This window comes from Taudactylus pleione, unplaced genomic scaffold (assembly GCF_031769625.1).
Source record: "Taudactylus pleione unplaced genomic scaffold, aTauple2 ptg001108l, whole genome shotgun sequence".
Classification (NCBI taxonomy): domain Eukaryota; kingdom Metazoa; phylum Chordata; class Amphibia; order Anura; family Myobatrachidae; genus Taudactylus; species Taudactylus pleione.
The window spans coordinates 276,303-290,247 of record NW_028285509.1 but is presented as its reverse complement, the minus strand read 5'-3'; the positions used below and the strand labels follow the sequence as shown (position 1 = coordinate 290,247).

At 42.6% G+C, this 13,945-nt stretch overlaps 1 protein-coding gene across 1 annotated transcript in view; it reads right to left on the bottom strand.

Annotated features, from left to right (window-relative positions):
* HGH1 (HGH1 cochaperone) overlaps window positions 1-13,945 on the bottom strand; it is a 219,453-nt gene that overhangs the window by 8,117 nt on the left and 197,391 nt on the right. The gene's annotated exons all lie outside the window — the stretch shown is intronic.

The window sequence follows — 13,945 nt, the reverse complement described above, 5'->3', positions numbered from 1 at the left end:
CCAGGAGAAGCTGTCTGTGCTATCTATTCACATCACATGTACATACACTCACACACACACAGAGAACATAGGCATGCTGTATATCATTGTAACCAGCAGAAGGTGCCTGTGCTATCTATTCACATCACATGTACATACACACACACACACACACACACACACGGAGAACATAGGCATGCTGTATATCATTGTAACCAGCAGAAGCTGCCTGTGCTATCTATTCACATCACATGTACATACACACACAGAGAACATAGGCATGCTGTATATCATTGTAACCAGGACAAGGACACAGAACATAGGCATGCTGTATATCATTGTAACAAGCAGAAGCTGCCTGTGCTATCTATTCCCATCACATGTACATACACTCACAGTCACACACACAGAGAACATAGGCATGCTGTATATCATTGTAACCAGCAGAAGCTGCCTGTACTATCTATTCACATCACATGTACATACACACAGAGAACATAGGCATGCTGTATATCATTGTAACCAGCAGAAGCTGCCTGTGCTATCTATTCACATCACATGTACATACACACACACACAGAGAACATAGACATGCTGTATATCATTGTAACCAGGAGAAGCTGCCTGTGCTATCTATTCACATCACATATACACACACACACACACACACACAGAACATAGGCATGCTGTATATCATTGTAACCAGGAGAAGCTGCCTGTGCTATCTATTCACATCACATGTACACACACTCACACACACAGAGAACATAGGCATGCTGTATATCACTGTAACCAGCAGGAGCTGCCTGTGCTATCTATTCACATCACATGTACATACACACACACACACACAGAACATAGGCATGCTGTATATCATTGTAACCAGGAGAAGCTGCCTGTGCTATCTATTCACATCACATGTACACACACACACAGAGAACATAGACATGCTGTATATCATTGTAACCAGGAGAAGCTGCCTGTGCTATCTATTCACATCACATGTACACACACACACAGAGAACATAGACATGCTGTATATCATTGTAACCAGGAGAAGCTGCCTGTGCTATCTATTCACATCACATGTACACACACACACAGAGAACATAGACATGCTGTATATCATTGTAACTAGGAGAAGCTGCCTGTGCTATCTATTCACATCACATGTACATACACTCACACTCACACACAGAGAACATAGGCATGCTGTATATCACTGTAACCAGCAGAAGCTGCCTGTGCTATCTATTCACATCACATGTACATACACACACAGTCACACACACACACACACACACACACACACACACACACACACACACACACACACACACACACACACACAGAGAACATAGGCATGCTGTATATCAGTGTAACCAGCAGAAGCTGCCTGTGCTATCTATTCACATCACATGTACATACATGTACATACACACACACACAGAGAACATAGGCATGCTGTATATCATTGTAACCAGCAGAAGCTGCCTGTGCTATCTATTCACATCACATGTACATACACACACAGTCACACACACACACAGAGAACATAGGCATGCTGTATATCAGTGTAACCAGCAGAAGCTGCCTGTGCTATCTATTCACATCACATGTACATACATACACACACACACACACACACACACACACACACAGAACATAGGCATGCTGTATATCATTTTAACCAGCAGAAGCTGCCTGTGCTATCTATTCCCATCACATGTACATACACTCACACACACACACACACAGAGAACATAGGCATGCTGTATATCATTGTAACCAGCAGAAGCTGCCTGTGCTATCTATTCATATCACATGTACATACACTCACACACACTCACACACACACACAGAGAACATAGGCATGCTGTATATCATTGTAACCAACAGAAGCTGCCTGTGCTATTTATTCACATCACATGTACATACACACACACACAGAGAACATAGGCATGCTGTATATCATTGTAACCAGCAGAAGCTGCCTGTGCTATCTATTCACATCACATGTACATACAGCATGCCTATGTTCTCTGTGTGTGTGTGAGTGTATGTACATGTGATGTGAATAGATAGCACAGGCAGCTTCTGCTGGTTACAATGATATACAGCATGCCTATGTTCTCTGTGTGTGTGTGAGTGTATGTACATGTGATGTGAATAGATAGCACAGGCAGCTTCTGTTGGTTACAATGATATACAGCATGCCTATGTTCTCTGTGTGTGTGTGTATGTACATGTGATGTGAATAGATAGCACAGGCAGCTTCTGTTGGTTACAATGATATACAGCATGCCTATGTTCTCTGTGTGTGTGTGTGAGTGTGTGTGAGTGTATGTACATGTGATATGAATAGATAGCACAGGCAGCTTCTGCTGGTTACAATGATATACAGCATGCCTATGTTCTCTGTGTGTGTGTGTGTGTGTGTGTGTGTGTGTGTGTGTGTGAGTGTATGTACATGTGATGGGAATAGATAGCACAGGCAGCTTCTGCTGGTTAAAATGATATACAGCATGCCTATGTTCTGTGTGTGTGTATCTACATGTGATGTGAATAGATAGCACAGCCAGCTTCTGCTGGTTACACTGATATACAGCATGCCTATGTTCTCTGTGTGTGTGTGTGACTGTGTGTGTATGTACATGTGATGTGAATAGATAGCACAGGCAGCTTCTGCTGGTTACAATGATATACAGCATGCCTATGTTCTCTGTGTGTGTGTGTATGTACATGTATGTACATGTGATGTGAATAGATAGCACAGGCAGCTTCTGCTGGTTACACTGATATACAGCATGCCTATGTTCTCTGTGTGTGTGTGTGTGTGTGTGTGACTGTGTGTGTATGTACATGTGATGTGAATAGATAGCACAGGCAGCTTCTGCTGGTTACAGTGATATACAGCATGCCTATGTTCTCTGTGTGTGAGTGTATGTACATGTGATGTGAATAGATAGCACAGGCAGCTTCTCCTAGTTACAATGATATACAGCATGCCTATGTTCTCTGTGTGTGTGTGTGAGTGTATGTACATGTGATGTGAATAGATAGCACAGGCAGCTTCTCCTGGTTACAATGATATACAGCATGTCTATGTTCTCTGTGTGTGTGTGTACATGTGATGTGAATAGATAGCACAGGCAGCTTCTCCTGGTTACAATGATATACAGCATGCCTATGTTCTGTGTGTGTGTGTGTGTGTGTATGTACATGTGATGTGAATAGATAGCACAGGCAGCTCCTGCTGGTTACAATGATATACAGCATGCCTATGTTCTCTGTGTGTGTGTGAGTGTATATCATTGTAACCAGCAGAAGGTGCCTGTGCTATCTATTCACATCACATGTACATACACACACACACACACACACACACACACACACACACAGAACATAGGCATGCTGTATATCATTGTAACCAGCAGAAGGTGCCTGTGCTATCTATTCACATCACATGTACATACACACACACACACACAGAGAACATAGGCATGCTGTATATCATTGTAACCAACAGAAGCTGCCTGTGCTATCTATTCACATCACATGTACATACGCACACACACAGAGAACATAGGCATGCTGTATATCATTGTAACCAGCAGAAGCTGCCTGTGCTATCTATTCACATCACATGTACATACACACACACACAGAGAACATAGGCATGCTGTATATCATTGTAACCAGGACAAGGACACAGAACATAGGCATGCTGTATATCATTGTAACAAGCAGAAGCTGCCTGTTCTATCTATTCCCATCACATGTACATACACACACACACACACACACACAGAGAACATAGGCATGCTGTATATCATTGTAACCAACAGAAGCTGCCTGTGCTATCTATTCCCATCACATGTACATACACTCACACACACACACACACACACACACACAGAACATAGGCATGCTGTATATCATTGTAACCAGCAGAAGCTGCCTGTGCTATCTATTCACATCACATGTACATACACACACACACAGAGAACATAGGCATGCTGTATATCATTGTAACCAGGACAAGGACACAGAACATAGGCATGCTGTATATCATTGTAACAAGCAGAAGCTGCCTGTTCTATCTATTCCCATCACATGTACATACACTCACAGTCACACACACACACAGAGAACATAGGCATGCTGTATATCATTGTAACCAACAGAAGCTGCCTGTGCTATCTATTCCCATCACATGTACATACACACACACACACAGAGAACATAGGCATGCTGTATATCATTGTAACCAACAGAAGCTGCCTGTGCTATCTATTCCCATCACATGTACATACACTCACACACAGAACATAGGCATGCTGTATATCATTGTAACCAACAGAAGCTGCCTGTGCTATCTATTCACATCACATGTACATACACACTCACACACACACACACAGAGAACATAGGCATGCTGTATATGATTGTAACCAACAGAAGCTGCCTGTGCTATCTATTCACATCACATGTACATACACACTCACACACACAGAGAACATAGGCATGCTGTATATCACTGTAACCAGCAGAAGCTGCCTGTGCTATCTATTCACATCACATGTACACACACACACACACACACACACACACACACACACACACACACACACAGAGAACATAGGCATGCTGTATATCATTGTAACCAGCAGAAGCTGCCTGTACTATCTATTCACATCACATGTACATACACACACACACAGAACATAGGCATGCTGTATATCATTGTAACCAGCAGAAGGTGCATGTGCTATCTATTCACATCACATGTACATACACACACACACACACACACAGAACATAGGCATGCTGTATATCATTGTAACCAGCAGAAGGTGCATGTGCTATCTATTCACATCACATGTACATACACACACACACACACACACACACACACACACACACACAGAGAACATAGGCATGCTGTATATCAGTGTAACCAGCAGAAGCTGCCTGTACTATCTATTCACATCACATGTACATACACACACACAGAGAGAACATAGGCATGCTGTATATCATTGTAACCAGTAGAAGCTGCCTGTACTATCTATTCACATCACATGTACATACACTCACAGTCACACACACACACACAGAGAACATAGGCATGCTGTATATCATTGTAACCAGCAGAAGCTGCCTGTGCTATCTATTCACATCACATGTACATACACACACACACACACACAGAACATAGGCATGCTGTATATCATTGTAACCAGCAAAAGGTGCCTGTGCTATCTATTCACATCACATGTACACACACACACACACACACACACACACACACACACACACACACACACACACACACACACACACACAGAACATAGGCATGCTGTATATCAGTGTAACCAGGAGAAGCTGCCTGTGCTATCTATTCACATCACATGTACATACACTCACACACACACAGAGAACATAGGCATGCTGTATATCATTGTAACCAGCAGAAGGTGCCTGTGCTATCTATTCACATCACATGTACATACACTCACACACACACACAGAGAACATAGGCATGCTGTATATCAGTGTAACCAGCAGAAGCTGCCTGTGCTATCTATTCACATCACATGTACATACACTCACACACACAGAGAACATAGGCTTGCTGTATATCATTGTAACCAGCAGAAGCTGCCTGTGCTATCTATTCACATCACATGTACATACACTCACACACACACACACACACACACACACACACACACACACACACACACACACACACACACACACACACACACACAGAGAACATAGGCATGCTGTATATCAGTGTAACCAGCAGAAGCTGCCTGTGCTATCTATTCACATCACATGTACATACACACACACACACACACACACAGAGAACATAGGCTTGCTGTATATCATTGTAACCAGCAGAAGCTGCCTGTGCTATCTATTCACATCACATGTACATACACTCACACACACACACACACACACACACACACACACACACACACAGAACATAGGCATGCTGTATATCAGTGTAACCAGCAGAAGCTGCCTGTACTATCTATTCACATCACATGTACATACACACACACAGAGAACATAGGCATGCTGTATATCAGTGTAACCAGGAGAAGCTGTCTGTGCTATCTATTCACATCACATGTACATACACTCACACACACACAGAGAACATAGGCATGCTGTATATCATTGTAACCAGCAGAAGGTGCCTGTGCTATCTATTCACATCACATGTACATACACACACACACACACACACACACACGGAGAACATAGGCATGCTGTATATCATTGTAACCAGCAGAAGCTGCCTGTGCTATCTATTCACATCACATGTACATACACACACAGAGAACATAGGCATGCTGTATATCATTGTAACCAGGACAAGGACACAGAACATAGGCATGCTGTATATCATTGTAACAAGCAGAAGCTGCCTGTGCTATCTATTCCCATCACATGTACATACACTCACAGTCACACACACAGAGAACATAGGCATGCTGTATATCATTGTAACCAGCAGAAGCTGCCTGTACTATCTATTCACATCACATGTACATACACACAGAGAACATAGGCATGCTGTATATCATTGTAACCAGCAGAAGCTGCCTGTGCTATCTATTCACATCACATGTACATACACACACACACACACACACACACACACAGAGAACATAGGCATGCTGTATATCATTGTAACCAACAGAAGCTGCCTGTGCTATCTATTCACATCACATGTACATACACACACACACGGAGAACATAGGCATGCTGTATATCATTGTAACCAGCAGAAGGTGCCTGTGCTATCTATTCACATCACATGTACATACACACACACACACACACACACACACACACACACACACAGAACATAGGCATGCTGTATATCATTGTAACCAGCAGAAGCTGCCTGTGCTATCTATTCACATCACATGTACATACACACACACACGGAGAACATAGGCATGCTGTATATCATTGTAACCAGCAGAAGCTGCCTGTGCTATCTATTCACATCACATGTACATACACACACACACAGAGAACATAGGCATGCTGTATATCATTGTAACCAGGACAAGGACACAGAACATAGGCATGCTGTATATCATTGTAACAAGCAGAAGCTGCCTGTGCTATCTATTCCCATCACATGTACATACACTCACACACAACCACACACAGAGAATATAGGCATGCTGTATATCATTGTGACCAGCAGAAGCTACCTGTGCTATCTATTCACATCACATGTACATACACACACACACACAGAACATAGGCATGCTGTATATCATTGTAACCAGCAGAAGCTGCCTGTGCTATCTATTCACATCACATGTACATACACACACACACAGAGAACATAGGCATGCTGTATATCATTGTAACCAGGACAAGGACACAGAACATAGGCATGCTGTATATCATTGTAACAAGCAGAAGCTGCCTGTGCTATCTATTCCCATCACATGTACATACACTCACAGTCACACACACACACACAGAACATAGGCATGCTGTATATCATTGTAACCAGCAGAAGCTGCCTGTACTATCTATTCACATCACATGTACATACACACAGAGAACATAGGCATGCTGTATATCATTGTAACCAGCAGAAGCTGCCTGTGCTATCTATTCCCATCACATGTACATACACACACACACACACACACAGAGAACATAGGCATGCTGTATATCAGTGTAACCAGCAGAAGCTGCCTGTGCTATCTATTCACATCACATGTACATACACACACACACAGAGAACATAGGCATGCTGTATATCAGTGTAACCAGCAGAAGCTGCCTGTGCTATCTATTCACATCACATGTACATACACACACACACACACACACACACACACACAGAGAACATAGGCATGCTGTATATCAGTGTAACCAGCAGAAGCTGCCTGTACTATCTATTCACATCACATGTACATACACACACACAGAGAACATAGGCATGCTGTATATCAGTGTAACCAGGAGAAGCTATCTGTGCTATCTATTCACATCACATGTACATACACTCACACACACACAGAGAACATAGGCATGCTGTATATCATTGTAACCAGCAGAAGCTGCCTGTGCTATCTATACACTCACACACACACACACAGAGAACATAGGCATGCTGTATATCATTGTAACCAGCAGAAGCTGCCTGTACTATCTATTCCCATCACATGTACACACACACACACACACACACACACACACACACACACACACACACAGAGAACATAGGCATGCTGTATATCATTGTAACCAGCAGAAGCTGCCTGTGCTATCTATTCCCATCACATGTACATACACTCACACACACACACAGAGAACATAGGCATGCTGTATATCATGGTAACCAGAAGCTGCCTGTGCTATCTATTCACATCACATGTACATACACACACACACAGAGAACATAGGCATGCTGTATATCACTGTAACCAGCAGAAGCTGCCTGTGCTATCTATTCACATCACATGTACATACACACACACACAGAACATAGGCATGCTGTATATCATTGTAACCAGCAGAAGCTGCCTGTACTATCTATTCACATCACATGTACATACACACACACACAGAGAACATAGGCATGCTGTATATCATTGTAACCAGAAGCTGCCTGTGCTATCTATTCCCATCACATATACATACACTCACACACACACAGAGAACATAGGCATGCTGTATATCATGGTAACCAGAAGCTGCCTGTGCTATCTATTCACATCACATGTACACACACACACACACACACACACACACACACACACACACACACACACACACACACACACACACAGAACATAGGCATGCTGTATATCATTGTAACCAGCAGAAGCTGCCTGTGCTATCTATTCACATCACATGTACATACACTCACACACACACACACACACACACACACACACACACACATAGAGAACATAGGCATGCTGTATATCATTGTAACCAGCAGAAGCTGCCTGTGCTATCTATTCACATCACATGTACATACACACACACAAACAAACAAACACAGAGAACATAGGCATGCTGTATATCATTGTAACCAGCAGAAGCTGCCTGTGCTATCTATTCACATCACATGTACATACACACACACACACACACACAGAGAACATAGGCATGCTGTATATCATTGTAACCAGCAGAAGCTGCCTGTGCTATCTATTCCCATCACATATACATACACTCACACACACACACACAGAGAACATAGGCATGCTGTATATCATGGTAACCAGAAGCTGCCTGTGCTATCTATTCACATCACATGAACATACACACACACACACACAGAGAACATAGGCATGCTGTATATCATTGTAACCAGCAGAAGCTGCCTGTACTATCTATTCACATCATATGTACATACACACACACAGAGAACATAGGCATGCTGTATATCATTGTAACCAGCAGAAGCTGCCTGTGCTATCTATTCACATCACATGTACATACACACACACACAGAGAACATAGACATGCTGTATATCATTGTAACCAGGAGAAGCTGCCTGTGCTATCTATTCACATCACATATACACACACACACACACACACACAGAACATAGGCATGCTGTATATCATTGTAACCAGGAGAAGCTGCCTGTGCTATCTATTCACATCACATGTACACACACTCACACACACAGAGAACATAGGCATGCTGTATATCACTGTAACCAGCAGGAGCTGCCTGTGCTATCTATTCACATCACATGTACATACACACACACACACACACACACAGAACATAGGCATGCTGTATATCATTGTAACCAGGAGAAGCTGCCTGTGCTATCTATTCACATCACATGTACACACACACACAGAGAACATAGACATGCTGTATATCATTGTAACCAGGAGAAGCTGCCTGTGCTATCTATTCACATCACATGTACACACACACACAGAGAACATAGACATGCTGTATATCATTGTAACCAGGAGAAGCTGCCTGTGCTATCTATTCACATCACATGTACACACACACACAGAGAACATAGACATGCTGTATATCATTGTAACTAGGAGAAGCTGCCTGTGCTATCTATTCACATCACATGTACATACACTCACACTCACACACAGAGAACATAGGCATGCTGTATATCACTGTAACCAGCAGAAGCTGCCTGTGCTATCTATTCACATCACATGTACATACACACACAGTCACACACACACACACACACACACACACACACACACACACAGAGAACATAGGCATGCTGTATATCAGTGTAACCAGCAGAAGCTGCCTGTGCTATCTATTCACATCACATGTACATACATGTACATACACACACACACAGAGAACATAGGCATGCTGTATATCATTGTAACCAGCAGAAGCTGCCTGTGCTATCTATTCACATCACATGTACATACACACACAGTCACACACACACACAGAGAACATAGGCATGCTGTATATCAGTGTAACCAGCAGAAGCTGCCTGTGCTATCTATTCACATCACATGTACATACATACACACACACACACACACACACACACAGAACATAGGCATGCTGTATATCATTTTAACCAGCAGAAGCTGCCTGTGCTATCTATTCCCATCACATGTACATACACTCACACACACACACACACAGAGAACATAGGCATGCTGTATATCATTGTAACCAGCAGAAGCTGCCTGTGCTATCTATTCATATCACATGTACATACACTCACACACACTCACACACACACACAGAGAACATAGGCATGCTGTATATCATTGTAACCAACAGAAGCTGCCTGTGCTATTTATTCACATCACATGTACATACACACACACACAGAGAACATAGGCATGCTGTATATCATTGTAACCAGCAGAAGCTGCCTGTGCTATCTATTCACATCACATGTACATACAGCATGCCTATGTTCTCTGTGTGTGTGTGAGTGTATGTACATGTGATGTGAATAGATAGCACAGGCAGCTTCTGCTGGTTACAATGATATACAGCATGCCTATGTTCTCTGTGTGTGTGTGAGTGTATGTACATGTGATGTGAATAGATAGCACAGGCAGCTTCTGTTGGTTACAATGATATACAGCATGCCTATGTTCTCTGTGTGTGTGTGTATGTACATGTGATGTGAATAGATAGCACAGGCAGCTTCTGTTGGTTACAATGATATACAGCATGCCTATGTTCTCTGTGTGTGTGTGTGAGTGTGTGTGAGTGTATGTACATGTGATATGAATAGATAGCACAGGCAGCTTCTGCTGGTTACAATGATATACAGCATGCCTATGTTCTCTGTGTGTGTGTGTGTGTGTGTGTGTGTGTGTGTGTGTGTGTGTGTGTGTGTGTGAGTGTATGTACATGTGATGGGAATAGATAGCACAGGCAGCTTCTGCTGGTTAAAATGATATACAGCATGCCTATGTTCTGTGTGTGTGTATCTACATGTGATGTGAATAGATAGCACAGCCAGCTTCTGCTGGTTACACTGATATACAGCATGCCTATGTTCTCTGTGTGTGTGTGTGACTGTGTGTGTATGTACATGTGATGTGAATAGATAGCACAGGCAGCTTCTGCTGGTTACAATGATATACAGCATGCCTATGTTCTCTGTGTGTGTGTGTATGTACATGTATGTACATGTGATGTGAATAGATAGCACAGGCAGCTTCTGCTGGTTACACTGATATACAGCATGCCTATGTTCTCTGTGTGTGTGTGTGTGTGTGTGTGTGTGACTGTGTGTGTATGTACATGTGATGTGAATAGATAGCACAGGCAGCTTCTGCTGGTTACAGTGATATACAGCATGCCTATGTTCTCTGTGTGTGAGTGTATGTACATGTGATGTGAATAGATAGCACAGGCAGCTTCTCCTAGTTACAATGATATACAGCATGCCTATGTTCTCTGTGTGTGTGTGTGAGTGTATGTACATGTGATGTGAATAGATAGCACAGGCAGCTTCTCCTGGTTACAATGATATACAGCATGTCTATGTTCTCTGTGTGTGTGTGTACATGTGATGTGAATAGATAGCACAGGCAGCTTCTCCTGGTTACAATGATATACAGCATGCCTATGTTCTGTGTGTGTGTGTGTGTGTGTATGTACATGTGATGTGAATAGATAGCACAGGCAGCTCCTGCTGGTTACAATGATATACAGCATGCCTATGTTCTCTGTGTGTGTGTGAGTGTATATCATTGTAACCAGCAGAAGGTGCCTGTGCTATCTATTCACATCACATGTACATACACACACACACACACACACACACACACACACACACACACAGAACATAGGCATGCTGTATATCATTGTAACCAGCAGAAGGTGCCTGTGCTATCTATTCACATCACATGTACATACACACACACACACACAGAGAACATAGGCATGCTGTATATCATTGTAACCAACAGAAGCTGCCTGTGCTATCTATTCACATCACATGTACATACGCACACACACAGAGAACATAGGCATGCTGTATATCATTGTAACCAGCAGAAGCTGCCTGTGCTATCTATTCACATCACATGTACATACACACACACACAGAGAACATAGGCATGCTGTATATCATTGTAACCAGGACAAGGACACAGAACATAGGCATGCTGTATATCATTGTAACAAGCAGAAGCTGCCTGTTCTATCTATTCCCATCACATGTACATACACACACACACACACACACACAGAGAACATAGGCATGCTGTATATCATTGTAACCAACAGAAGCTGCCTGTGCTATCTATTCCCATCACATGTACATACACTCACACACACACACACACACACACACACACACACACAGAACATAGGCATGCTGTATATCATTGTAACCAGCAGAAGCTGCCTGTGCTATCTATTCACATCACATGTACATACACACACACACAGAGAACATAGGCATGCTGTATATCATTGTAACCAGGACAAGGACACAGAACATAGGCATGCTGTATATCATTGTAACAAGCAGAAGCTGCCTGTTCTATCTATTCCCATCACATGTACATACACTCACAGTCACACACACACACAGAGAACATAGGCATGCTGTATATCATTGTAACCAACAGAAGCTGCCTGTGCTATCTATTCCCATCACATGTACATACACACACACACACACACAGAGAACATAGGCATGCTGTATATCATTGTAACCAACAGAAGCTGCCTGTGCTATCTATTCCCATCACATGTACATACACTCACACACAGAACATAGGCATGCTGTATATCATTGTAACCAACAGAAGCTGCCTGTGCTATCTATTCACATCACATGTACATACACACTCACACACACACACACAGAGAACATAGGCATGCTGTATATGATTGTAACCAACAGAAGCTGCCTGTGCTATCTATTCACATCACATGTACATACACACTCACACACACAGAGAACATAGGCATGCTGTATATCACTGTAACCAGCAGAAGCTGCCTGTGCTATCTATTCACATCACATGTACACACACACACACACACACACACACACACACACACAGAGAACATAGGCATGCTGTATATCATTGTAACCAGCAGAAGCTGCCTGTACTATCTATTCACATCACATGTACATACACACACACACAGAACATAGGCATGCTGTATATCATTGTAACCAGCAGAAGGTGCATGTGCTATCTATTCACATCACATGTACATACACACACACACACACACACAGAACATAGGCATGCTGTATATCATTGTAACCAGCAGAAGGTGCATGTGCTATCTATTCACATCACATGTACATACACACACACACACACACACACACACACACACAGAGAACATAGGCATGCTGTATATCAGTGTAACCAGCAGAAGCTGCCTGTACTATCTATTCACATCACATGTACATACACACACACAGAGAGAACATAGGCATGCTGT